Source organism: Odocoileus virginianus, chromosome 17 (genome assembly GCF_023699985.2).
Source record: "Odocoileus virginianus isolate 20LAN1187 ecotype Illinois chromosome 17, Ovbor_1.2, whole genome shotgun sequence".
In the NCBI taxonomy this organism is placed as follows: Eukaryota; Metazoa; Chordata; class Mammalia; order Artiodactyla; family Cervidae; genus Odocoileus; species Odocoileus virginianus.
The window spans coordinates 4632825-4658926 of NC_069690.1; the positions used below are offsets into that span (position 1 = coordinate 4632825).

General features: G+C 38.8%; 1 protein-coding gene across 10 annotated transcripts in view; it reads left to right on the forward strand.

Moving 5' to 3' along the window:
- The window catches only part of STXBP4 (syntaxin binding protein 4), a 217841-nt gene that overhangs the window by 149585 nt on the left and 42154 nt on the right, over window positions 1-26102 (forward strand). Inside the window, exons 18-19 of one of the 10 annotated variants that reach the window (XR_011492079.1) lie at window positions 7928-8030; window positions 10458-10637. The exons of the other annotated variants lie outside the window; for them this stretch is intronic. The gene's annotated coding sequence lies outside the window, so the exon portion shown is untranslated. Of the gene's footprint in view, window positions 1-7927; window positions 8031-10457; window positions 10638-26102 lie in introns of those variants that run through there. 10 annotated transcript variants of the gene reach the window in all.

Sequence of the window (26102 nt, forward strand, 5' to 3'; positions counted from 1 at the left end):
TCTGTTCTACACATCTGAGTCTCTTTTTCTGTTTTGCATATAGGGTTATCATTACCATCTTTCTAAACTCCATATATATGTGTTAGTATACTGTAATGGTCTTTATCTTTCTGGCTTACTTCGCTCTGTATAATGGGCTCCAGTTTCATCCATCTCATTAGAACTGATTCAAATGAATTCTTTTTAATGGCTGAGAAATATTCCATGGTGTATATGTACCACAGCTTCCTCATCCATTCGTCTGCTGATGAGCATCTAGGTTGCTTCCATGTCCTGGCTATTATAAACAGTGCTGCAATGAACATTGGGGTTCACGTGTCTCTTTCAGATCTGGTTTCCTTGGTGTGTATGCCCAGAAGTGGGATTGCTGGGTCATATGGCAGTTCTATTTCCAGCTTTTTAAGAAATCTCCACACTGTTTTCCATAGTGGCTGTACTAATTTGCATTCCCACCAAAAGTGTAAGAGGGGTCCCTTTTCTCCACACCCTCTCCAGCATTTATTGCTTGTAGACTTTTGGATAGCAGCCATCCTGACTGGCGTGTAATGGTACCTCATTGTGGTTTTGATTTGCATTTCTCTGATAATGAGTGATGTTGAGCATCTTTTCATGTGTTTTTTTGCCATCTGTATGTCTTCCTTGGAGAAATGTCTGTTTAGTTCTTTGGCCCATTTTTTGATTGGGTCATTTATTTTTCTGGAGTTGAGCTGGAGGAGTTGCTTGTATATTTTTGAGATTAATCCTTTGTCTGTTGCTTCGTTTGCTATTATTTTCTCCCAATCTGAGGGCTGTCTTTTCACCTTGCTTATGGTTTCCTTTGTTGTGCAAAAGCTTTTTAAGTTTCATTAGGTCCCATTTGTTTACTTTTTCTTTTGTTTCTAAAATTCTGGGATGTGGGTCACAGAGGATCCTGCTGTGATTTATGTCGGAGAGTGTCTTGCCTATGTTCTCCTCTAGGAGTTTTATAGTTTCTGGTCTTACATTTAGATCTTTAATCCATTTTGAGTTTATTTTTGTGTATGGTGTTAGAAAGTGTTCTAGTTTCATTCTTTTACAGGTGGTTGACCAGTTTTCCCAGCACCACTTGTTAAAGAGGTTGTCTTTTTTCCGTTGTATATCCTTGCCTCCTTTGTCGAAGATAAGGTGACCATAGGTTCGTGGATTTATCTCTGGACTTTCTATTCTGTTCCATTGATCTATATTTCTGTCTTTGTGCCAGTACCATACTGTCTTGGTGACTGTGGCTTTGTAGTATAGTCTGAAGTCAGGCAGGTTGATTCCTCCAGTTCCATTCTTCTTTCTCAAGGTTACTTTGGCTATTCGAGGTTTTTTGTATTTCTATACAAATTGTGAAATTATTTGTTCTAGTTCTGTGAAAAATACCGTTGGTAGTTTGATAGGCATTGCATGGAATCTAGAGATTGCTTTGGGTTGCATAGCCATTTTGCCAATATTGATTCTTCCAATCCATGAACACGGTATATTTCTCCATCTGTTTGTGTCCTCTTTGATTTCCTTCATCAGTGTTTTATAGTTTTCTATGTATAGGTCTTTTGTTTCTTTAGGTAGATATACTCCTAAGTATTTTATTCTTTTTGTTGCAATGTTGAATGGTGTTGTTTCCTTAATTTCTCTTTCTGTTTTCTCATTGTTAGTGTATAGGAATGCAAGAGATTTCTGTGTGTTAATTTTATATCCTGCAACTTGACTGTATTCATTGATTAGCTCTAGTAGTTTTCTGGTAGAGTCTTTAGGGTTTTCTATGTAGAGGATCATGTCATCTGCAAACAGAGAGAGTTTCACTTCTTCTTTTCCTATCTGGATTCATTTTACTTCTTCTTCTGCCCTGATTGCTGTGGCCAACACTTCCAAAACTATGTTGAATAGTAGTGGTGAGAGTGCGCACCCTTGTCTTGTGCCTGATTTCAGGGGAAATGCTTTCAATTTTTCACCATTGAGGGTGATGCTTGCTGTGGGTTTGTCATATATAGCTTTTATTATGTTGGGGTATGTTCCTTCTATTCCTGCTTTCTGGAGAGTTTTAATCATAAATGGATGTTGAATTTTGTCAAAGGCTTTTTCTGCATCTATTGAGATAATCATATGGTTTTTATCTTTCAATTTGTTAATGTGGTGTATCACATTGATTGATTTGCAGATATTAAAGAATCCTTGCATTCCTGGGATAAAGCCCACTTGGTCATGGTGTATGATTTTTTTAATATGTTGTTGGATTCTGTTTGCTAGAATTTTGTTAATGATTTTTGCATCTATGTTCATCAGTGATATTGGCCTGTAGTTTTCTTTTTTTGTGGCATCTTTGTCTGGTTTTGGAATTAGGGTGATGGTGGCCTCATAGAATGAGTTTGGAAGTTTACCTTCTGCAATTTTCTGGAAGAGTTTGAGTAAGATAGGTGTTAGCTCTTCTCTAAATTTTTGGTAGAATTCAGCTGTGAAGCCATCTGGTCCTGGGCTTTTGTTTGCTGGAAGATTTCTGATTACAGTTTCAATTTCCTTGCTTGTGATGGGTTTGTTAAGATCTTCTATTTCTTCCTGGTTCAGTTTTGGAAAGTTATACTTCTCTAAGAACTTGTCCATTTCTTCCAAGTTGTCCATTTTATTGGCATAGAGCTGCTGGTAGTAGTCTCTTATGATCCTTTGTATTTCAGTGTTGTCTGTTGTGATCTCTCCATTTTCGTTTCTAATTTTGTTAATTTGGTTCTTCTGCCTTTGTTTCTTAATGAGTCTTGCTAATGGTTTGTCAATTTTGTTTATGTTTTCAAAAAACCAGCTTTTAGCTTTGCTGATTTTTGCTATGGTCTCTTTAGTTTCTTTTGCATTTATTTCTGCCCTAATTTTTAAGATTTCTTTCCTTCTACTAACCCTGGGGTTCTTCATTTCTTCCTTCTCTAGTTGCTTTAGGTGTAGAGTTAGGTTATTTATTTGACTTTCTTCTTGTTTCTTGAGGTAGGCCTGTAATGCTATGAATCTTCCCCTTAGCACTGCTTTTACAGTGTCCCATAGGTTTTGGGTTGTTGTGTTTTCATTTTCATTCATTTCTATGCATATTTTGATTTCTTTTTTTATTTCTTCTATGATTTGTTGGTTATTCAGAAGCGTGTTGTTTAGCCTCCGTATGTTTGAATTTTTAACAATTTTTTTCCTGTAATTGAGATCTAATCTTACTGCACTGTGGTCAGAAAAGATGACTGGAATGATTTCAGTTTTTTTTTAATTTACCAAGACTAGATTTATGGCCCAGGATGGGATCTATTCTGGAGAAGGTTCCGTGTGCACTTGAGAAAAAGGTGAAGTTGATTGTTTTGGGGTGAAATGTCCTATAGATGTCAGTTAGGTCTAGCTGGTCCATTGTGTCCTTTAAAGTTTGTGTTTCCTTGTTCATTTTCTGTTCAGTTGATCTATCCATAGTTGTGAGTGGGGTATTAAAGTCTCCTACTATTATTGTGTTACTATTAATTTCCTTTTATACTCATTAGCATTTGCCTTACATATTGTGGTGCTCCTATGTTGGGTGCATATATATTTATAATTGTTATATCTTCTTCTTGGACTAATCCTTTGATCATTATGTAGTGTCCATCTTTGTCTCTTTTCACAGCCTTTATTTGAAAGTCTATTTTATCTGATATGAGTATTGCGACTCCTGCTTTCTTTTGGTCTCCGTTTGCGTGGAATTTTTCCAGCCCTTCACTTTTAGTCTGTATGTGTCCCTTGTTTTGAGATGGGTCTCTTGTAGACAGCATATATAGGGATCTTGCTTTTGTATCCATTCAGCCAGCCTTTTTCTTTTGGTTGGGGCATTCAACCCATTTACATTTAAGGTAATTATTGATAGGTATGGTCCCGTTGCCATTTATTTTGCTGTTTGGGGTTCACATTTATACCACCTTTCTGTGTTTCCTGTCTAGAGAAGATCCTTTAGTATTTGTTGAAGAGCTGGTTTGGTGGTGCTGAATTCTCTCAGCTTTTGCTTGTCTGTAAAGCTTTTGAGTTCTCCTTCATATCTGAATGAGATCCTTGCTGGGTAGAGTAATCTAGGTTGTAGGTTATTCTCTTTCATTACTTTAAGTATGTCCTGCCATTCCCTTCTGGCCTGAAGGGTTTCTATTGATAGATCAGCTGTTATCCTTATGGGAATCCCTTTGTGTGTTATTTGTTGTTTCTCCCTTGCTGCTTTTAATATTTGTTCTTTGTGTTTGATCTTTGTTAATTTGATTAATATGTGTCTTGGGGTGTTTCACCTTGGGTTTATCCTGTTTGGGACTCTGGGTTTCTTGGACTTGGGTGGCTATTTCCTTCCCCATTTTAGGGAAGTTTTCAGCTATTATCTCCTCGAGTAACTTCTCATGGCCTTTCTTTTTGTCTTCTTCTTCTGGGACTACTATGATTCGAATGTTGGGGCGTTTCACATTGTCCCAGAGGTCCCTGAAGTTGTCCTCATTTCTTTTGATTCTTTTTTCTTTTTTCCTCTCTGCTTCATTTATTTCCACCATTTTATCTTCTAACTCACTTATCCTATCTTCTGTCTCTGTTATTCTACTCATGGTTCCCTCCAGAGTGTTTTTGATCTCATTTATTTCATTATTAATTTTTAATTGACTTTTTTTTATTTCTTCTAGGTCCTTGTTAAACCTTTCTTGCATCTTCTCCATCTTTGTCTCCAGGCTATTTATTTGTAACTCCATTTTGTTTTCAAGATTTTGGATCATTTTTATTATCATTATTCTAAATTCTTTTTCAGGTAGATTCCCTATTTCCTCCTCTTTTGTTTGACTTGGTGGGCTTTTTTCATGTTCCTTTAGCTGTTGGGTATTTCTCTGCCTTTTCATCTTGTTTAGATTGCTGTGTCTGGAGTGGGCTTTCAGTATTCTTGTGGTCTGTGGTTCCCTTTTATTGTGGAGGTTTCACCCAGAGGGTGGGGTTGGACGATTGGTTTGTCAAGGTTTCCTGGTTAGGGAAGCTTGTGTCAGCGTTCTGGTGCGTGGAATCGGATTTCTTCTCTCTGGAGTGCAATGGAGTGTCCAGTAATGAGTTTTGCAATGGGTCATTGTGTTAGGTGTGACTTTGGAGAGCCTGTATGTTGACACTCAGGTCTATGTTCCTGCGTTGCTAAAGAATTTGCGTGGTATGTCTTGTACTAGAGCTTATTGGCTCTTGGGTGGTGGTTGGTTTTGGTGTAGGTATGGAGGCTTTTGGATGGTCTCTTATTCTTTAATGTTCCGTGTATTCAGGAGTTTTCTGGTTTTCTCAGGTTTTGGGCTCAATTCTCCTGCCTCTGGATTTCAGTTTTATTCTTCCAATAGTCTCAAGACTTCTCCAACTATACAGCACTGATAATAAAACTTCTAGGTTAATGCTGAAAAGATTCTCCACTGTGAGAAACAACCAGACAGATTCACAGAGTTACATGAAGAATAGGAGAGGGAGGAAGGAGATAGAGATGAGCAGGAAGAGAAAAAGGGGACTCAAGAGGAGAGAGATCTACGCAGTTATCTCTTCCCAAAGTGTTCTCTGTAGCCCAGACACCCACAAAGATTCACAGAATTGGATTGGGAAGAGAAGGGGAAAGGAGGAAATAGACGTGTTCTGAGGTAGAAAACAGAGAGTCAAAAGTGGGAGAGTAATCACCACACTCCTGAATAGAAATGGGAACTGAATATTGGATTCTTAAATGTCCAAAATTTATATCACATACTGAAAAACAAAGATTAAAAATCTAGTGTAGAGGTTAGACTCTTTGAAATACAATATTTAAAAACAAAAACACACAAAAAATTTAGAAATGTATATGAAGTTTGGTTTAAAAATAGGGTTTCTCTCCTTTTTTTTTTTTGGCAAGGTTATAGTGAAATGAAAATGAAGGTTAAGGAATAATAGAGGAGTATTAGAGGACTTTAAAAGGAAATAGGAGAGAAAAACAAGAAAAAAAAAATTTTTTTTCCCTAATTAAAAAAATCGTAAAAATATATGAAAATGAAAGTTGAGGAGTAATGGGGGAGTAATAGGGAATTTTAAAAGAAAATAAAAGAGAAAAAATTTAAAAAAAGGAAAGAAAAAAAAATTTTTTTTAATTAAAAAAAATATACATATATATCTAGGAATTTCTCTGGAGTTGTTGCAGTCAGTGTAGGTTCAGTTCAATTTCAGATAGCTCCTCTTTCCAGCTTACACTTCTCGATATCTGTAGGCCCCTTCCCGTGTAGTCGGTGTTACCTTCAGGGATTTTAATCTGTTGCACCGGTCCTTTCTGAAGTGGTTCCCTTTGCTTATTTGGCTTCTGTTTGCTGTCTCTTCGGTGTCTAATTTCCACCCTGACACAGGCGGGCAGAGGTGATCTCTTATTTAGGTTCTCTAGTTCAGTTCAGTCCTGCTAGGGGAGGGCGGGGCGCTGCAGACAGATACCGCTCTGTGTGGATAGCGCTCACCGTGTTCCGGCCACACTGGGTTTGCCCCGCTCACGGGTGTCTGTGCTTTCGCCGTCTACACTGCTCAGGCTCCCGGCTGCTCTATATGGAGCGGGCCCTGCGTTGAGTGCGGTTCCAGTTTTCGGGTACTCCACAAAAGCGCGGATTCGGTTGCGCCTGCGTTTTGTGCCTTCCCCGGCCTGAGCGGTTCAGGCAGCCAGAGGCTTGGGCGTACTCTCCCGGGTGCAGCACGCCTTTTCCCTCCGCGGCGAGCGGCCCAGGCAGCCAGAGGCTTGGGCGTACTCTCCCCGGGTGCAGCACGCCTTTTCCCTCCGCGGCGAGCGGCCCAGGCAGCCAGAGGCTTGGGCGCACTCTGCCTGGGTACGGCGCGCTTTTCCCCTCCGCGGGCCCAGCACGCGCCGCCAGTCGGGTCTCAGGAAGTCTTTAGATAGGAATCGGGGGCCTGTTTGCAGTGTGGGAGAGGGTGGCTTCTCAGGGGCTGAGTTTGCCCTTTTCCCCTCCCCCCTGCCTCCTACCTCCAGCGGGGATGGGCCGGCTCTTCTCTGGAGATTCTCAGTCCCTTTGTTTTGCGAACCGCCGGCAGTGTGTTCGGGCCGGTTAATTTTGTCCCTTGCTATCCCACAGTTTAAAAGAGCTCTCTCCGATTGCTCTCAGGGTCTTCAGGCCGGTCCTCACCCTAAGCAAGGCCGCCCGCTCCTCTCCGTTCGCCCCCACTTGTTGCTGGCGGGCGCGGGCGTCTGGGGTACTTTTCTGCTGGGAGTTGCTTTTAGGCACATAATCTGTGGGCCTTGTTTAATTTTTCCTCCCAGTTAGATTGCCGAAAACTTCCCCCAGTCCTGCCAGTGCGAGGGTTTCCTGGTGATTGGAAACTTCCTCTATTAAGACTCCCTTCCCGGGACGGGTCTCCGTCTGTAGCTCTTTTGACTCCCTCTTTATCTTTTATATTTTGCCCTACCTCCCTTCGAAGACAATGGGCTGCTTTTCTGGGCGCCTGATGTCCTCTGCCAGCGATCAGAAGTTGTTTTGTGGAATTTGCTCAGCGTTCAAATGTTCTTTCGATGAATTTGTAGGGGAGAAAGTGGTCTTCCCGTCCTATTCCTCCGCCATCTTGGCTCCTCCCCCATCAACTATTCTTGTTTGGTACATAGGAAACAAACATAATATAGTTTGTCAGTCATAAAAATCAGGATTCCACTCTGTTTCCTGTATTCAGTATACATGAACAGATACTCAATAAATCAACTCCAGAGCTTCCACATGGTATTTGTCTTCACAGACAATCACATCCAGGACAGTGTTTCAGATGGTTTAATCACATATACTGCCAGCAGCTGTAGATATAAAGGCATGGCTAGATTGTAGCCCGCCAGTCTCTTCTGTCCATGAAATTCTCCAGACAAGAATACTGAAGTAGATAGCCATTCCCTTCTCCAGGGGAACTTCCTGACCCAGGGATCAAACCTGAGTCTCTTGTATTGCAGGCAGATTCTTTATGATCTGAGCCACCAGGGAAGACCAGACAAGCAAGACCTAATTTCCCCCACAAGGCAGGAATAAGTTGTCAAGGGGATAACAGAATGCACGGTATGTAGGATTTAATTAAGTAAATGTCTGTATACCTTAGCACTAACATGGTGAATAGACTATAACTTAAAATGATTTCCAACACAAAAGCAGAAAATATATAGGAATACTTCATAAATTACAGAAGACATAGATGGTAGAGTGTAGGGAATTAGCTCTCTTCCAAGAAATGAAGGTCTGTAATTCCTGGCACAATTACAACTGACTATAATAACAGAATGTCTAAAGTGTAGTTCATGTTTCTATCCTATAACTGGACAAACAAAATGTAGATGATGGCAGAAAGAAATATTTCCCCTCAAGGCCTGAAAATGTCCTCATTCAAACTGAATGCGTTCTTTTAGATTAATGGAATAGGTGTTCTCCAGAGTTCATATGAGGACAAAGTATTAACAGCTCATCTCAGGAAAGACAGCAGCAGTAGCAGTTGTGTGCAGTTACCACTTTAATAATTATTTAATATGATAAAATAGTTCAATTTAGATCTAGAAGTTCCTTCCTTCAACAACAGACTATTAATATTACTGTTACAGATAAAATACTTTAAAATAATAATACCAAAGATATAGAAGATTTTTTAAATTCTATCAGTTTTAGAGCTTAAAAGAACTGTTTTACCTCCCTATGTCCTCATACAACCCTGTGAGACAGTCACTGTTATTTCTGCTTTAAAAGATAGGAAAAGATTAAGGCTTAGAGAGCTGAAATAATTTTCTTAAGCCACATACTTGTGAAGTACAATGCCAGAACCCTAACCTAGGCCTTCTACTAATTTTAAGTTCTATGAGTCTCACAGAGGTGGAGTTAAGTCATTATATCACAATTAACTGGTGGATTTTTTTTCTCTTGAGAGTGTATAAAATAGCAGGGTGCCCTATATCCAGTATCATCCTAAGTAAGATAAAAATATGATGACCTCTTGGAGTCTTGGCTTTCTATCTCTAACTGGGGATACAGTCTTCATAAGGTTGTTTCAAAGATTAAATGAACTAGTATGGAAGCACTTTTTAAAATATAAAAAGTGTGTTAGTGTTACTGGCTTAGTCATGTCAGACTCTTTGCAGCCCCATAGACTGTAGCCCACCAGGCTCCTCTGTCCATGGAATCCTCCAGGCAAGAATACTAGAGTGGATTGCCATTCCCTTCTCCAAGGAATCTTCCCAACCCAGGGATCCAACTCAGGTCTCCTGCTTTGCAGGCAGATTCTTTACTATCTGAGCCACCAGGGAAGCCCTTTAAATATAAAGTGCTTTGTAAATATGAGATTATGGAGATTATGTTTTAGAGTCCATTTTTTTAAATTTTAATTAGAATCATTGACCAATTTTCATGATGTAACAAATATTCAGAATAAAGCAACAGATTACATTGATTCAAGAAGCTTTAATAATTTTCAGTCATGCATAGAAGAATACCTGACTCATTGATATAGTTATTTTCTCAGGTCAGAATGACTGAGCATCTTTTTTTTTCTTTTAATTAAAAATATCTGTGTTTTTGTTTGTTTGTTGTTTAGAGCAAACATTTGTTACTTCTAAAATTAAAGCATCCTTAAGTACAATATATGTTTAAGCACCATGGAAACCTCAGAGTAAAAATTAAAAGCTCTCTTTGGAACCATTTACAAAATATTGTATAAAGAGGGAATAATAAATATACCTAAGAAAAAAACTTAAAATCTTTCATAATATTTTTCACAAATTTGTGACCTTCTGAACTCATCCCACCAAGTTTACTAATTATATTAAAGTGATTAAATTTTGGGACTATACAATACTGTTGGTGGTTCTCATTTCTTTTATAATAACCCCCAAATGCTAAAGAAACTTAAGTTAATGTAGATACAGCACTTGAAGTGAGATGCCTACTTTTTGGACAAGATCTTAGGTAAATTCCTCAACTTCACTTTTGATCCATTTATAAAATGGAAAGATGAGCACCATAGCTTATTACATTACAGGATAAAATGAAATAACATTGTGAAATTAGCTTTTACTTAGAAATTAGTTGTTTGCACCCTAAATGATATCTTTGTAGATTCATTTTTCCTAGTATAGAGGCAGAATAGTATACTGAAGAGATCATATCTTGAATTCAAATTCCAGCTCTAAGACCTAATATTTGTGCAAAGAAGTCACAAAAGGGGTTCTGTAAGCTCTCTGAGTCTCAATTTCTTCACCTATGAAAATGGAGATGTCATCAGCTCATGAGGTTGTTGGGAGGATTGCAGATAATGTAACTGAAGTAACTAGCTGATTAAAGTTAATGTTTATAAAGTGGATCATATCTGGTAGGTACTCAATATACATCATCATTATTATCATTGTCATTATAATCTTCATCATTCATTGTCATTATGTAAAAGAAGTTTGCCCTTGCAGCCTACTCTGATATGATCAACTGTTCTCTTCTTCCCTCTATTTTTAGGTGAGGGGAAGCTGGAAACCTTGGAAGGTGGTGAAACATTTCTACTGATATAGATTTATATAATTTATCATTATTAAATCACTGAGAACATATAAAAACAATGTGCTAAAACCTCTGAAAACAATTCAAAAGTAACATTTCACTCTTTAATACAGCAGTAAAATTTGAATAGGAAACCCAGCTTCGACTCAGTTTTTTTCATGGATATAAAGCTTGAAATAATAAAGAAATTTATGTCTAACTAGTACCTTTAAGGGTACTCAGGTTTTACACAATGTTGTATGTGGAAAGGGAGGTCTTGCTGACCTTGTATGGAAAATAGAAATACTGAAATTGCCCATGGATGGGTATAACTAGTTCTCTTACAGAGAACTTTGACAGTCTCTTTGACAGACATTTCACTAATGTGAGGGAGAAGTAAGCCATTTGGATATCTGGTGCGAGAGTGTTCCAGACAGTAATCACAAAGGCCCGAGGGAGGAGGGTGTCTTGTATGTTTAAACAAGACAAAGAGGGCATCTGGACAGAGGGGTCCAGCTTATCGCATTGTCAGTTCTCAGCAGATCGTCTGCTTCTCAGAAAGGTCTTTCCTAACTACCCATCTCCCTCCAAGCTCTGTTCCACTCCCCTATTTTATTCTCTCCTTAGGACAACAGACTGTTTTTTTAATTTTCTTGTTAACTTTCTGTCACCTCTATTAAAATATGAGATCCCCTGAGAACGGGGATCTTGGATATCTTGTTCACTACAATTTAGGTAGTACCTAAAACAGTACCTGACACATGGTAGGTGATCATGAAGAAGTCATATTTCATTATGATAGTATCTGTTTAATGAATATATTTAATATATATGTTTGAATATCATTTACTTCGGTATGCACTTAAACTAACGAGGCCCAATCTCTGCCCACCAGAAGGCTGTTATTAGCAGTGCCCCTCACTCGGTGTGCAGTGTTAGTGAGTGCCCATGGAAGCCAGCACACTCACGGTGTTGACAGAGCTCCTCAGTGCAGCTCTTCTGGAGAGCAGACGTCTGTGTCTCTCGGAGCCTAAAATGTACATGTTCCTGAACCCTTTAGTTTCATTTCTAGGGTGTGTTATGGAAATTCCCATTCATATGCATGAATCTAACAAAGGCAAATATCCATTGTATATGCAAATAAATGTCAGATAGTTCTTTCCACAAATATTCATTGAGTAAATGTGTATCAGGCACTGAACAGAGGGTGGGTCTGACGCTCACACTGAGGATGTTCTGGAGGCAGGTGAAACTTGAGGAGCCCCAGAATCACCTCTTCTCTCTTGAACCTGTAGAACCTAGGTGGGGTACCATACAGCATCAGCTGAGACTTTCTAACCAAAATAGTTCCATGAATGGCCACCCCTTTTTTTCAAAGCAACAAATCGGATAGAAGGGGAAGAAGACTATTGAAAGCTGTGAACTGTGAACAGTACATCATAAAAGGCGATAGAGACAAAAAAGAAAGAAACATTAGTAAACCTGTAAGATTGAACCTCAATAGCCTAGGCAAAAAAAGTATATGAATAATACTTCCTCAAAGTAGATCATTAACTAGTGCTTGCCAAGCTGCTGTAATACTGAAACACTTTAACTGTTTTGTGTAACATCTGCTAGAATTGTAGCTCTTCTGAAAGTGTCTGGAAAGAATGTGATTAAGTTTGTACATATTTGGACACATATCACAGATTCCATGAAAGCAGTTTTGTCTTTATATTAAATTTAGATAAAATGGATTTGCTCTCATGTTTAGAAACCATCAGTGGATTGTGGAGTAAGAAATCCTGAAAGGAAAACTCTACTGTACACAATAACTTACCGTCTCAGTAGGAAAGAAAAGGTAGAGATATACAAATAAATCAAGGGAAACCTCACAGAGCTCTTAGCTTAGATGTTTAAACAAATACACAAATACTGAACAAACAAACAACCTAGAACTAACAAGAACTCTTCAGAATAGTGGCAGGAAAGTTAAAGCCAGGATTAACTCAAGTTTTTGAAAAAATGAAAGATTAGGCAAAATATATTGAAGCACTGACAAAGAAAAAGATTTGATGTGTTAGGTTAATGTGTCACTGACTTGATGGACTTGTGTCTGAGCAAGCTCCCGGAGTTGGTGATAGACAGGGAAGCCCGGTGTGCTGTAGTCCAGGGGGTCTCAAAGAGTCGGACATGACTGAGTGACTGAACTGAGCAGTGGGGAAAGTCTGAGTGTTACTTTGGTAGGCAGATTCTTTGGTCATCTCTATGATCCCTGCTTTCTGGTGTTCATGCCCCTGTGTGATCTCCTCCAGTAGAGTATGTACAGGACCTCTGGTTTACTTGTACCAGCAGAATTCCATAAAGATGATACATGATAACATTGCATAAGATTTCAGTGCACACTTTGCTGTAGTCTCTCAATCCCTAGCCTCAAAGATATGAACTGCTATGTTGGAAAACCCACACAGCAAGGAGCTGAGGGTAGCCTCAGGCCAACCACCAGAAAACTGAAGCCTTCAGCCTTGTCAGTTCAGTTCAGTCACTCAGTTGTGTCCGACTCTTTGTGTCCCCATGGACTGCAGCACACCAGGCTTCCCTGTCCACCAACAACTCCTGGAGCTTGCTCAAACTCATGTCCATTGAGCCGGTGATGCCATCCAACCATCTCATCCTCTGTCGTCCTCTTCTCCTGCCTTGAACCTTTCCCAGCAACAGGGTCTTTTCAAATGAGTCAGTTCTTCGCATCAGGTGGCCAAAGTATTGGAGCTTCAGCTCCAGTATCAGTTCTTCCAATGAATATTCAGGACTGATTTCCTTTGGGATGTACTGGTTGGATCTCCTTGCAGTCCAAGGGGCCTCGCAAGAGTCTTCTCCAACACCACAGTTCAAAAGCATCATTCTTCAGTGCTCAGCTTTCTTTATGGTCCAATTCTCACATCCATACATGATTACTGGAAAAACCATAGCTTTGACTAGATGGACCTTTGTCAGCAAAGTAATGTCTCTACTTTTTAATATGCTGCCTAGGTTCGTCACAGCTTTTCATAGCTTTTCTTCTGAGGAGCAAGCATCTTTTAATTTCATGGCTGCAGTCACCATCTGCAGTGATTTTCAGGCCTAAGAAAATAAAGTCTCAATGTTTCCGTTGTTTCCCCATCTATATGCCAGTAAGTGATGGGACCAGATGCCATGATTTTTGTGTTTTGAATATTGAGTTTTAAGCCAGCTTTTTCACTCTCCTCTTTCGCTTTCATCAAGGGACCCTTTAATTCCTCTTCGCTTTGTGCCACAAGGGTGGTGTCATTGCATATTTGAGGTTACTGATATTTCTCCTGGCAATCTTTATTCTAGTTTGTGCTTCATTCATCACAGCATTTCACATGATGTACTCTGCATATAAGTTAAATAAGTAGGGTGACAGTATACAGCCTTGACGTACTCTTTCCAAATTTGGAACTAGTCCATTGTTCCATGTCCCATTCTAACTGTTGCTTCTTGACCTGCATACAGATTTCTCAGGAGGCAGGTCAGATGGTCTGGTATTCCCATCTCTTGAAAAAATTTTCCACAGTTTGTTGTGATCCACATGGTCAAAGGCTTTGGTGTAGTCAATAAAGCATAAGTAGATGTTTTTCTGGAACTCTTGCTTTTTCTATGATCCAATGTATGTTGGCAATTTGATCTCTGGTAACTGTGCCTTTTCTAAATCCAGCTTAAACATCTGAAAGTTCTTTGTTCATGTACTGTTGAAGCTTCACTTGGAAAATTTTGAGCATTGCTTTGCTAGTGTGTGAAATGAGTACTGTTGTGCAGTATTTTGAGCATTCTTTGGCATTCCCTTTCTTTTGGATTGGAATGAAAACTGACCTTTTCCAATCCTGTGGCCACTGCTGAGTTTTCCAAATTTACTCGCATATTGGGTGCATCATGTTTTAGGACTCTCACAGCATCATCTTTTAGGACTTGAAATAGCTCAACTGGAATTCCATCACCTCCACTAGTTTTGTTCGTAGTGATGCTTCCTAAGGCACACCTGACTTCGCACTCCAGGATGTCTAACCCTAGGTGAGTGATTATATCATTGTGGTTATCTGGGTCATTAACATATTTTTGTGTAGTTCTGTGTATTCTTGCAACCTCTTCTTAATATCTTCTGCTTCTGTTCGGTCTATACCATTTCTGTCCTTTATTGAGCCCATCTTTGCATGAAATGTTCCCTTGGTATCACTAATTTTCTTGAAGAGATCTCTAGTCTTTGCCATTCTGTTGTTTTCCTCTGTTTCTTTGCATTGGGCACTGAGGAAGGCTTTCTTATCTCTCCTTGCTATTCCTTGGAACTCTGCATTCAGATGGGTATATCTTTCCTTTACTCCTTTGCCTTTAGCTTCTCTTGTTTTCTCTGCTATTTGTAAGGCCTCCTTAGACACTTTTGCATTTCTTTTTCTTGAGGATGGTCTTGACCCCTGCCTCCTGTACAGTGTCATGAACCTCCATCCATAGTTCTTCAGGCACTCTGTCTATCAGATCTAATCCGTTGAATCTATTTCTCACTTCCACTGTATAATCGTAAGGGATTTGATTTAGGTCATACCTGAAAGGTCTAGTGGTTTTTCCCTACTTTCGTCAATTTAAGTCTGAATTTGGCAATAAGGAGTTCATGATCTGAGCCACAGTCAGCTATTGGTCATGTTTTTGCTGACTGTGTACAGCTTCTCCATCTTCGGCTGCAAAGAATACTATCAATCTGATTTTGGTACTGACCATCTGGTGATGTCCATGTGTAGAGTCATGTCTTATATTGTTGGAAGAGGGTGTTTGCTATGGCCAATGTGTTCTCTTGGCAAAACTCTGTTAGCCTTTGCCCTGCTTCATTTTGTACTCCAAGGCCAAACTTACCTGTTGTTCCAGGTATCTCTTGACTTCCTGCTTTTGCGTTCTAGTCACCTATGATGAAAAGGGCATCTTTTTTTTTTTTCGTGTTAATTTTAGAAGGTTAGTTTTATAAGGTCATAGAACTGTTACCTTCAGCTTCTTCGGCATTAGTGCTTGGGGCACAGACTTTGATTCCTGTGATATTGAATGATTTGCCTTGGCAATGAACAGAGGTCGTTTCTGTCATTTTTGAGATTGCCCCCAAGTACTGCATTTTGGACTCTTGTTGACTATGAGGGCTACTCCATTTCTTCTAAGGGATTCTCGCCCACAGTAGTAGGTATAATGGTCATCTGAGTTAAATTCACCCATTCCAGTCCATCTTAGTTCACTGATTCCTAAAATGGCGATGTTCACTCTTGCCATCTGCTGTTTGACCACTTCCAATTTACCTTGATTCATGGACCTAACATTCCAGATTCCTATGCAATATTGTTCTTTACAGCATCAGGCTTTACTTCCAACACAAGTGACATCTACAACTGGGAGTAGTTTTCATCTTCATTCCGTCTCTTCATTCTTTCTGGAGTTATTTCTCCACTCTTCTCCAGTAGCATATTGGGCACCTACTGACCTGGGTTCAATCCTATAACCACAAGGAACTGAATTCTGTTAATAATACCAAAGTCTTCCCAGTTAAGCCTCAGATGAGACCACAGTCTTACCAGAACCTAAGTGGAGGACTCAGCTAAGCCTCACTCAGATTCTCTACCCACAGAAAGTGTGAGATTAAAAGTATATATATTATTCTAAGTTGCCAAGTATGCAGTAGTTTGTTTAACAGCAATAGAAAATTAATATCATATACTAGTGCCATTTGCTTCTACCTTCCTAGTTAAGAAAATGACTGTCAAAGCAGCAATGCTGGAATTTTCTCTGGAATAAAAATATTTCCTTCTATTAAAGTAAGAGATACAAGTTACATTTGTAGAGTTTAGAATCAGCTTTCGGACTCCTCATGGGGTGACTCTTCTGTCTCCCCTGTTTCTTTAACTCTTTTCTATCTAATCGGAGGAAGCTCAAGGGGAACTGAAGGATGCCCTTTACAACTGTAGTGAAGACAGGAGCCTCCGAAAGCACAGAGCTGCTCCATTAGAGGTGGTGGCATGCATCTTCCCAAGAGAAACAGCTCTCCCTCCTCCTGGGGTGACACCTCATGCACATGTCACGTTCCCAGTACCGATCACAGTGCTTGACACATAGCTGATGCTCAGTGATGGATGAATGTTCCTTGTTAAGTCACCTCGCCTATAAATCCAGTGAGAAAGAAGAAAAGTCATTATCCCTCCTTACTGTGGTCCTTTTCCTTCCTAGATTTTTGGGAATGAAAAGGCAATCATGACACTCATTTCGGTACAGGAAAGCAAATGAGCACTGAGAGTCCAGAGATGAGTGAATTGCTCTTTGTTCATAAAAGGAATCTATAAAGCCTAACATGAATACCAGTAATTCTATAATTCTTTTTTCCTTCTAAGCCTACAGAGTTATGTTTTTTTTTATTGAGGTATAATTGACATGTTTAATTTAATATGAGTCCTCTTCAGTGTTGATAAATGCCAAAAGCTTAATTGTCTGATTCCAAATGATACTGACGTAATGGACTCATTTGTCATGTCTCCATTTTCTATCTTCACATCACATAAAAGTACAAGCCTTTTATAACCTGACAATAATTGGGATGCCTTTATCTTTTATTCACTTTATTGTCAGCTTCCCTCTTTGTAAACTTCTAGTGGAAACATAATTTTAACATTTTTCATTCCTGTTTGGTACATTGAATGCCTGGTACATTGTACCTCATTACTAAGAATTTGTGAATCCTTTATACATACTCTCATTAATTAATTCCTAATTGCTTTGTTGGACATTACTGATGACAGATACTCCAAGGTTTTGGTTTCATTTGTGCAACATGTAAGTATAAAATGAACAATATATATATACTTCATTGCTCTTACTGTGCATTTCAGAAGCATGGTAATTTTTATTCTAAACTAAAGAAGTGAAAGTATTTCAATTCATAATGTCATTATTTATGAATTAGGAAATTACATATCTGTTAAATTGAAGCCTTTTTTAAAAAAAGATGAATTAATAAAAGCTCTTATTGCCTAAGAACATGGTTAATTTTTTAAAATTTGTTAAGCAATATATTATTTTTCCTCTGCAGTCTGTTCTCTCCTGGTCTTTAACACATAAATCATGCCATATCACTCTCCAAGTCAGAACTCTCCAATCATTTCCCATCACACTTAGGATCCAAACACCTTACCATAGCTTACAAGACCCTTCATCTCTGGCCCTGCCTAGCTGTCTACTACCCTTCTCCTGCTTATGTTACCTGAATCTCATTGGTCTTTTTCTAGTTCTTCAGACATGCCAAGCTCATTTCTACGCCAGTGCCTTTGCACTTGCTTTCCCAACTGCCAAGAACCCTTTCCATTTAGATCCTTACAAGACTTACTCCTTCATTTTGTTCAGGTCTGTGCTCTAATGTCTTCTTTTGAAAGAGGCTTTTCCTGGCCACTACTAAAAGTGCTAGCCCCCATCATCACTGCCAGTCATTCATGATGATTGGTCTCTTCCCATGTTTTTTTAGTAGCAGTGCTTTGCCATCTGAAATTGTGTCTGCGCCTCAGCACATACACTGCAGGAAGGTAGGGTCCTCTCTTGTGTTGTTCATCACTGTAGCCCCTGAATCTACTCCAACAGTTATTCAATGTGTTAAGTAAATAAGTAAATGAATAGAATCATAAAGGTACCCTGTGTAGAGCTAAACAGCGGTTGAAGAGAGAAACAAGGAAGTAAAGTAAAAATAACATGAATTTTCACACCTGTATTATTGGAGGCTGGTAGAGCCAAGGAACTCAGAAGGAAAGACAGGTTGGGAAAGAACTAAGACCAGTTCTGCATAAGACATTAGAAATGCTGGTAGGCATCAAGAGGGAGATGGGAGAACAGGTCACGATTGGAGATGCTATGTAAGGAATAATTGATTGTTTTCCTGATCGTTGAAGCCCTAAGGTTGCAGCGAAAGGATGTAACAGGAGAAGAAGGAAAAGCCCTTCCATGACAAGCTCAGGAGAGGGTCCAGATGGGGGCAGTCAGGCAGGACTTAAAGAAAGCTCCTGGAGAAGAGAGTTTCAAGAAGGGAGTGTTAAACCGTTCTAAATGCTGATAACAGGAGGGCAGCATGTGAAAAATAGATTGGCTGTGATGGTAAGCATTTGTGACCTTTAAGAGAGGAGCCTCGGTAGATTGGTGAGGGCAGGAATACACTTTACACCAACACTGTCTTGAATGTCAGTTTAATCTTTCCTCTGTGATTCATAAGGCATTTCAGCATCTGTAAGGACCTCTTGGTCACTTGGTAAATATCGATTATGTAACTCTGTAGTTTTAAAGGTGTTGGATTAAGGGATAAAGGTATAGGAAATTAAAATGGATCTATATTGATCCTGCCACATATGGTAGAAGTTGCTTAATTTAAACACATTCCCACCTGTGCCCAGGTTTCTGTGACTTTCTAGTGACGGATGCAGTGTGCTCGGTTAGCTGTCAACAAAGTGTCAGTTTAGCACATGCAGTGTTTTACATTACAAAGTGCTAAGATCAAAAGGAAAATGTTAGTTAGGACAGCAATATTTTTATGTTATTGTCTGCTGACATAAAAATGTGTTAAACTTTTATTTTTGTTATTTTGAAAAGATCTGAAAAGAATGAATAAGCAGGAGAAATTGCTCATAATCCACCACCAAGAGGCCATCATTGTTTACATTTTCACTTTCAGTCTTTTATTCAGCTTTTTAAAACTTCTATCTAACACCTTTGTGTTATTTCTTATATAATGAGAGGAGGAATATAGTAGCTAAAAGCAGGAGCTTGAGAATCAGATTACTTGGGTTCAAATCCCATCTCTGCCTCTCTTATCAGCAACATGATCTTGATGAGTTTCATAACCAGTCTGAACCTCAGTCTCTTCACCTATAAAGTGCAGGAACAAATAATTCTTTTATAAGCCAATTTGTCCTGATACCTGGCATATAAAACAGAGTTGATACCATACTCTTTCCGCCTTTCTTTCCAAACTTACTTGTTGTATTTTCCCCCTCCACTGGCACTCATTGCAAGACTTTTCATCACTTTCATTATTTTAATTATCATTTTCTGATGTTTTGTACTTTTGTCCTTGGTTTTAAGGTGCAAATAGTTTCCAAATAAAATCTAAGTTGGGAGCCACCTCTCCTGGATACTGAGCTAATATGAGAAACTGAGGAACCCAGTTGAAGATTATACTTGTCTACAACGGCCTTAAAGTTGCACTGCACTGCACCCCCATGTTAAAGACAAATATGGCCTGTCTGCTCTGAAATAAAAAAGGATAATAAACTAATTAAAGCATTTGATCATATCAGAGTTATTATCCTGAAGCCATTTACCATACAGTGATAATCAAATGACTGGATGGGCCGTCAGCAGTAATATGTCCCTCGGGGCAGCACATCACAGTTGTGTTATATGCAGACTATTGTGACAGAAATGTTTCTAAGACTAGGTTAAATGTGGATTATTTAAGTAATAGAGACTTCAAGGGAAAACAATTTCTTCTTTTGTTTACTTCAGGAAAGTATTTGAATTTATTTCAAGGTATCTTTAAAGAAAGGGGAGGTTAAGAAAATGGTCATTAGCCTTTTGATTAAAATAATTGATCAAATAGCATCAAGACAGAACATGGATATAATAGGCGTAACACCTCTTTCATGACTTCATGATTGAAAACAAAACTAAGCCCCTAGTTCTCCCAGTCAAACTCAATGGGTCATTTGGGTGTGACAATTATGGTCATATTTCCCAAAGCCAACCTTGATTTTGAGTGTTTTGGCACCCTTTCAACTACTCTCCTGTTTAAGACTCAGAAGAAAATAGTTGAAGTATCTATAATATTCTTTCTTTGTGAGCAAGGTTTTTAGCAACCTTACTCTTTTCTGAAAACATATTTACTCTGTTCTAGTAATGTAAGGTACATTGTTATCCAAAAGTGGATCTGTCTTTATTGATAAGGTTACTGACAAGGTTCTGTGAAATGTGTTACTATGCTATGGGTTTTAAAGTTTTTATAAACAAGAAAATGCTATTGTTTTGTTGGTTGAGATGATGGTGAATTGACTAACTTAAGGAAACAGGCTGGTGCAGGTTTTTCTAAGTATCTTGCAGTAAATCAACCTTCAAAGACTTCCTTAGGAAACAGATTGGTGCTTTTTAAAAATATAAATGCAATATATTAAACACAGTTCTTAAATCATCTAGTTCTTTTTTCCAATCCAAAAATAAGAAAAATTTATCAATTTGTAATATGATTTCCTAGAGATCTGAATAACAAAAAACTTCGATGTTCTTAATCCAGCATAGCTGTCAGTTTCCTAGTTCTTTTGTATGTTTTGTTATGTGTGTATGTTAGTCACTCAATTGTGTTCAACTCTTTGTGACCGCATGGACTGTAGCCTACCAGGCTCCTCTGTTTGTGAGACTTCCCAGGCAAGAACACTGGAGTGAGTAGCCAACCATTCCCTTCTCCAGGGGATCCTCCTGACCCAGGGATCGAACCCAGCTCTCTCACACTGTAGATGGATTCTTTACCAGCTGAGCCACAAGGGAAGCCCTTACTGAAACATACACATTTACAGATGTATTTTTTAAATCCTTAAAGGAGATATTACTGTTTCCCAAAGACCTGATAAATGTGGTCAAAACATTACTTTGGAATATTTGCATTTGAGAGTATAACTAACATATTTCACTGTCATTGTATTTTGTGGTATTTTATTGTTTCCAACGGCCACTGTGCCTGAGTGGCAGCATAGAGGCTGTGTTTACCATCATACCACATTCAGGAAACCATGAACGCGAGCCCGTCTGGGGGGTGCACAGGCCAGCAAGCATGCTGTCTTTTCTATTTAGTCAGCTTTTGTCTAAACATGGCTTACTGATTTGAGTGGAAGCTAAGAAAACACTGAGCTTTTATGATCTTGTCGTAGCAGTGCTCTGTTGTGTGACCTAGATCTCAGATCTCTGGAGTATTTCCTGCATGAGTCTAGTGTAGTCGCTCTCTGTACACCCACCACAGGAGTGAAATATGAGTCAGCTGTGCAGAGACACTATCTGTGGAGCGTTTTTTTAATCAAAGCCTTTTGTTAATAAAAAAAAATTACATAATGCTATTTATATTCCAGATGAGCTAATAAGTTAGGTATAATTAAGAATCTTTCTAGGAGGAAATTTCTCAGGAGGCATTTAAAGATTCACTCCTTAAATTTTTTTTTAATAATATGCTTTTTCGTATACATAAAGAATTTTCTTATTCCTCAGTCTTAGTCTTGGAATTCTTAGTAGATAGACTGTGACCTTTATTTGTACCGAACAAATATTTTTAATCTGTTCTCTTCAAAGAATTTTTCTTCTTATTGCAATCTACTATTATAATTTCATTTTTTAAAACGAGCATTTACACCCTACAAACGCCTATTCAGTTCTGTCCTATGTGAAGTGACACTGGCAGATTTCAGCCATATTATAGCCTTTCCTTTTGGCTCAGCCCTTAGTATAAAAAAGACTAGTTGTGAAATAACAACCATTATGCTATAATATTACTGCAGATAAATATAAACCAGATAAGTTGATTGCACATGCATCACATGGTCAAGGCTTCCCAACACTCCGGTCTGACTAAATAGCACAGCAGATTTTAAATATTATGCATATCAAAGAAATAAATGTCTAACCAAATTGGCTGCACTAATAGAATAAAATGATAGTTGCAGCTATATCTAAATAATATCAAACATTTGTATTACCAATGAAATACTGGCTCATCTAGGTATAGACATTTACATTTATGTGGGCAAAACAACTGAGTGATTAATTGAGTGATTAGAGCTTGTGTTTGAATGTTCACCATAGTCCCAGAGTGTCACTGTACAGCATTCTCCTTTAGGCTCTGTTCTCTCCCTTAATCGTATCTCCACTTCATTCCTTCTTCCCCTCCTTTCCTTTCTTCAACAAATTCTGATTGAGAACCCACACTTTATGTTGAGTGGGGACGTGAGACATAGCCTTACTGGAACCATGTTGAGAGTAATTGAATAGTTTGTAAAGTTTAATTATATACTTACAAATTATTGTAAATGTTCTAAAGAACACGAACATAGTATCATTTATTTATTCAGCAAACATTTCTGAGGATCAACTCTGTGTCAGGCGTTTTGCTAGGTTCATAGTAGATACGAATGAATGAAACAAAATGATCCCTACCCTCATAGAGGAAACTGGGAGAGGAAAGAGTGGTCCATCTTTGTGGTAAGATTCAAGTAGAGATTTGAAAGACAACTGAAAGTCAACTGTCTTAACGACCTAAGGAGAGAGCATCCTAGGCTGAGACAAAGAGCTGCCTGCTCAAAGAAATGAAAGGAGACCATGGATAGCTTCATGTAGTGAGATGGGGACAGTTAAGTAGGGTCAGCTTTTGAGAAATAAAACTTAATTTTAGAAAAATTGTATGTAATTTTCCTGTGAAGCACCTAGTGGAAATATTATTGGAAAGTTGCTTATACTAGCCTAAGGTCAGAAGAAAGGCTGGACTGGAGAAATAAATGTGAGAGTCACAAGCATGTATAGGATTTTTAAAGCTATGGAAGTGGTAAGATCACCTGGGATGAGAATATAGTAGGGAAAAGAGGGGATGCAAGACTGAACCCTAGGAACATTACATGGCTACAAGAAAGAAGAAACTGAACTCAAAAGGAATGATCTTTTAAAAATTTAGATAACATTTTTCATTTTCTAAATTTAGATACAACACTATGTGTATATAGTGTTGTGGAAACCAGGAAAAATTGAAAGATTTTAACAACATATACTATTTTTAATGTTATATTTTATATTGAGGTAGAGCCAATTAACAACATTGTGGTAGTTTCAGCTGAGCAGTGAAGGGACTTACCCATATGCATACATAGATCCATTGTCCCCTAAATCCACCGCCCATCCAGGCTGCCACATAGCATTGAACAGAGTTCCATGTGCTATACAGTAGATCCTTGTTGGCTATCCATTTTAAATATAGCAGTATGCACATGAAGAACTATGGATGGAGGTTCATGACATTGTAGAGGAGGCAGGGATCAAGACCATCACCAAGAAAAAGAAATGCAAAAAGGCAAAATGGCTGTCTAAGGAGGCCTTACAAATAGCTGTGAAAAGAAGAGAAGCGAAAAGCAAAGGAGAAAAGCAAAGATATACCTATTTGAATGCAGAATTCCAAAGAATAGCAAGGAGAGATAAGAAAGCCTTCCTCAGTAATCAAAGCAAAGAAATGGAGGAAAACAATAGAATGGAAAAAACTAGATATCTCTTCAAGAAAATTAGAGATACCAAGAGAATATTTCATGCAAAGATGGGCACAATAAAGGACAGAAATGGTATGGACCTAACACAAGCAGAAAATATTAAGAAGAGGTAGCAAGAATACACAGAAGAACTGTACAAAAGATCTTCATGACCCAGATAATCACGATGGTGTGATCACTCACCTAGAGCCGGACATCGTGGAATGTGAAGTCAAGTGGCCCTTAGGAAGCATCACTACAAACAAAGTTAGTGGAGGTGACGGAATTCCAGTTGAGCTATTTCAAGTCTTAAAAGATGATGCTGTGAAAGTGCTGCATTCATTATGCCAGCAAATTTGGAAAACTCAGCAGTGACCACCAGACTGGAAAAGGTCAGTTTTCATTCCAATCCAAAAGAAAGGGAATGCCAAAGAATGCTCAAACTACCGCACAATTGCACTCATCTCACATGCTAGTAAAGTAATGCTCAAAATTCTCCAAGTCAGGCTTCAATAGTACATGAGCCATGAACTTCCAGATGGTCAAGCTGGAATTAGAAAAGGCCCAGGAACCAGAGATCAAATTGCCAACATCCGTTGGCTCATCAAAAAAGCTAGAGTCCCAGAAAAGCATCTGCTTCTACTTTATTGACTATGCCAAAGCCTTGACTGTGTGGATCACAATAAACTGTGGAAAAGTGAATACCAGACCACCTGACCTTCCTCCTGAGAAATCTGTGTGCAGGTCAGGAAGCAACTGTTAGAACTGGACATGGAACAGACTGGTTCCAAATTGGGAAAGGGGTATGTCAAGGCTGTATATTGTCACCCTGTTTATTTAACTTATATGCAGAGTGCACCATGTGAAATGCTAGGCTGGATGAAGCAAAAGATGGAATCAAGATTGCCGGGAGAAATATCAGTAACCTCAGATTCACAGGTAGCACCACCGTTATGGCAGAAAGCAAAGAACTAAAGAGCCTCTTGATAAAAGTGAAAAAGGAGAGTGAAAAAGTTGGCTTAAAACTCAACATTCAGAAAACTAAGATCATGGTATCTGGTCCCATCACTTCATGGCAAATAGATGGGGAAACAGTGACAGACTTTATTTGGGGGGGGCTCCAAAATCACTGCAGATGGTGACTGCAGCCATGAAAGACTCTTGTTCCTTTGAAGAAAAGCTATGAACAACCTAGATGGCATATTAAAAAGCAGAGACATTACTTTGCCAACAAAGGCCTGTCTAGTCAAAGCTATTGTTTTTCCAGTAGTCATGTGTGGATGTGAGAATTGGACTATAAAGAAAGCTGAGCGCCAAAGAATTGATGCTTTTGAACTGTGTTTCTGGAGAAGACTCTTGAGAATCCCTTGGACAGCAAGGGGATCCAACCAGTCCATCCTAAGGGAAATCAGTCCTTTAGGAACCAGTCCATCCTAAAGGAAATAATTGGAAGGACTGATGCTGAAGCTGAAACTCCAGTACTTTGGCCACCTGATATGAAGAACTGCCTCATTTGAAAAGACCCTAATGCTGGGAAAGATTGAAGACAGAAGGAGAAGGAGATGACAGAGGATGAGATGGTTGGGTGGCATCACCGACTCAATGGACATGAGTTTAAGTAAGCTCTAGGAGTTGATGGTGGACAGGGAAGCCTGGTGTGCTGCAGTCCATGGGGTTGCAAAGAGTCAGACACAACTGAGCAAGTTAACTGAACTGTATGTATATGACCATCCCAAACTCCCTAACTATCCCTTCCCCTCCAGCCACTATCAGTTCCTTTGCTTTGTCTATGAGTTTCTTTCTGTTTGTGAGTAAGTTCATTTGTTTCATTTCTTTTTAAATTCCCCATATAAGGGATATCATATGATATTTTTCCTTGTCTGTCTGACTTACTCAGTATGACACTCTCATCCATGTTGCTACCTCAGTATGACACTCTCATCCATGTTGCTACAAGTGGCATTATTTCATTCTGAGTAATATTTCATTGTATATGTTGTACCACTTCTTTATCCATTCCTCTGTCAATGAACATTTAGGTTGCTTCCAAAAAAGCATATACTTGAGGTAATTATCCTGCAAGATAAATTTTTTAAAATTATTCTCGACAAATTGTAGAAGACTCCATAATCATTAATATATATATTTTTGTTTTATATATTTATATATTTGTTTTACATTATGTAGTGCTGTGTTCAATAGCTCAGTCATCTCTGACTTCGTGATCCCATGGACTGTAACCTGCCAGGCTCTTCTGTCCATGGAGTTTCCCAGGTAGAATACTGAAGTGGGTTGCCCCTTCCTACCATAGGGGACCTTCCCAATCCAG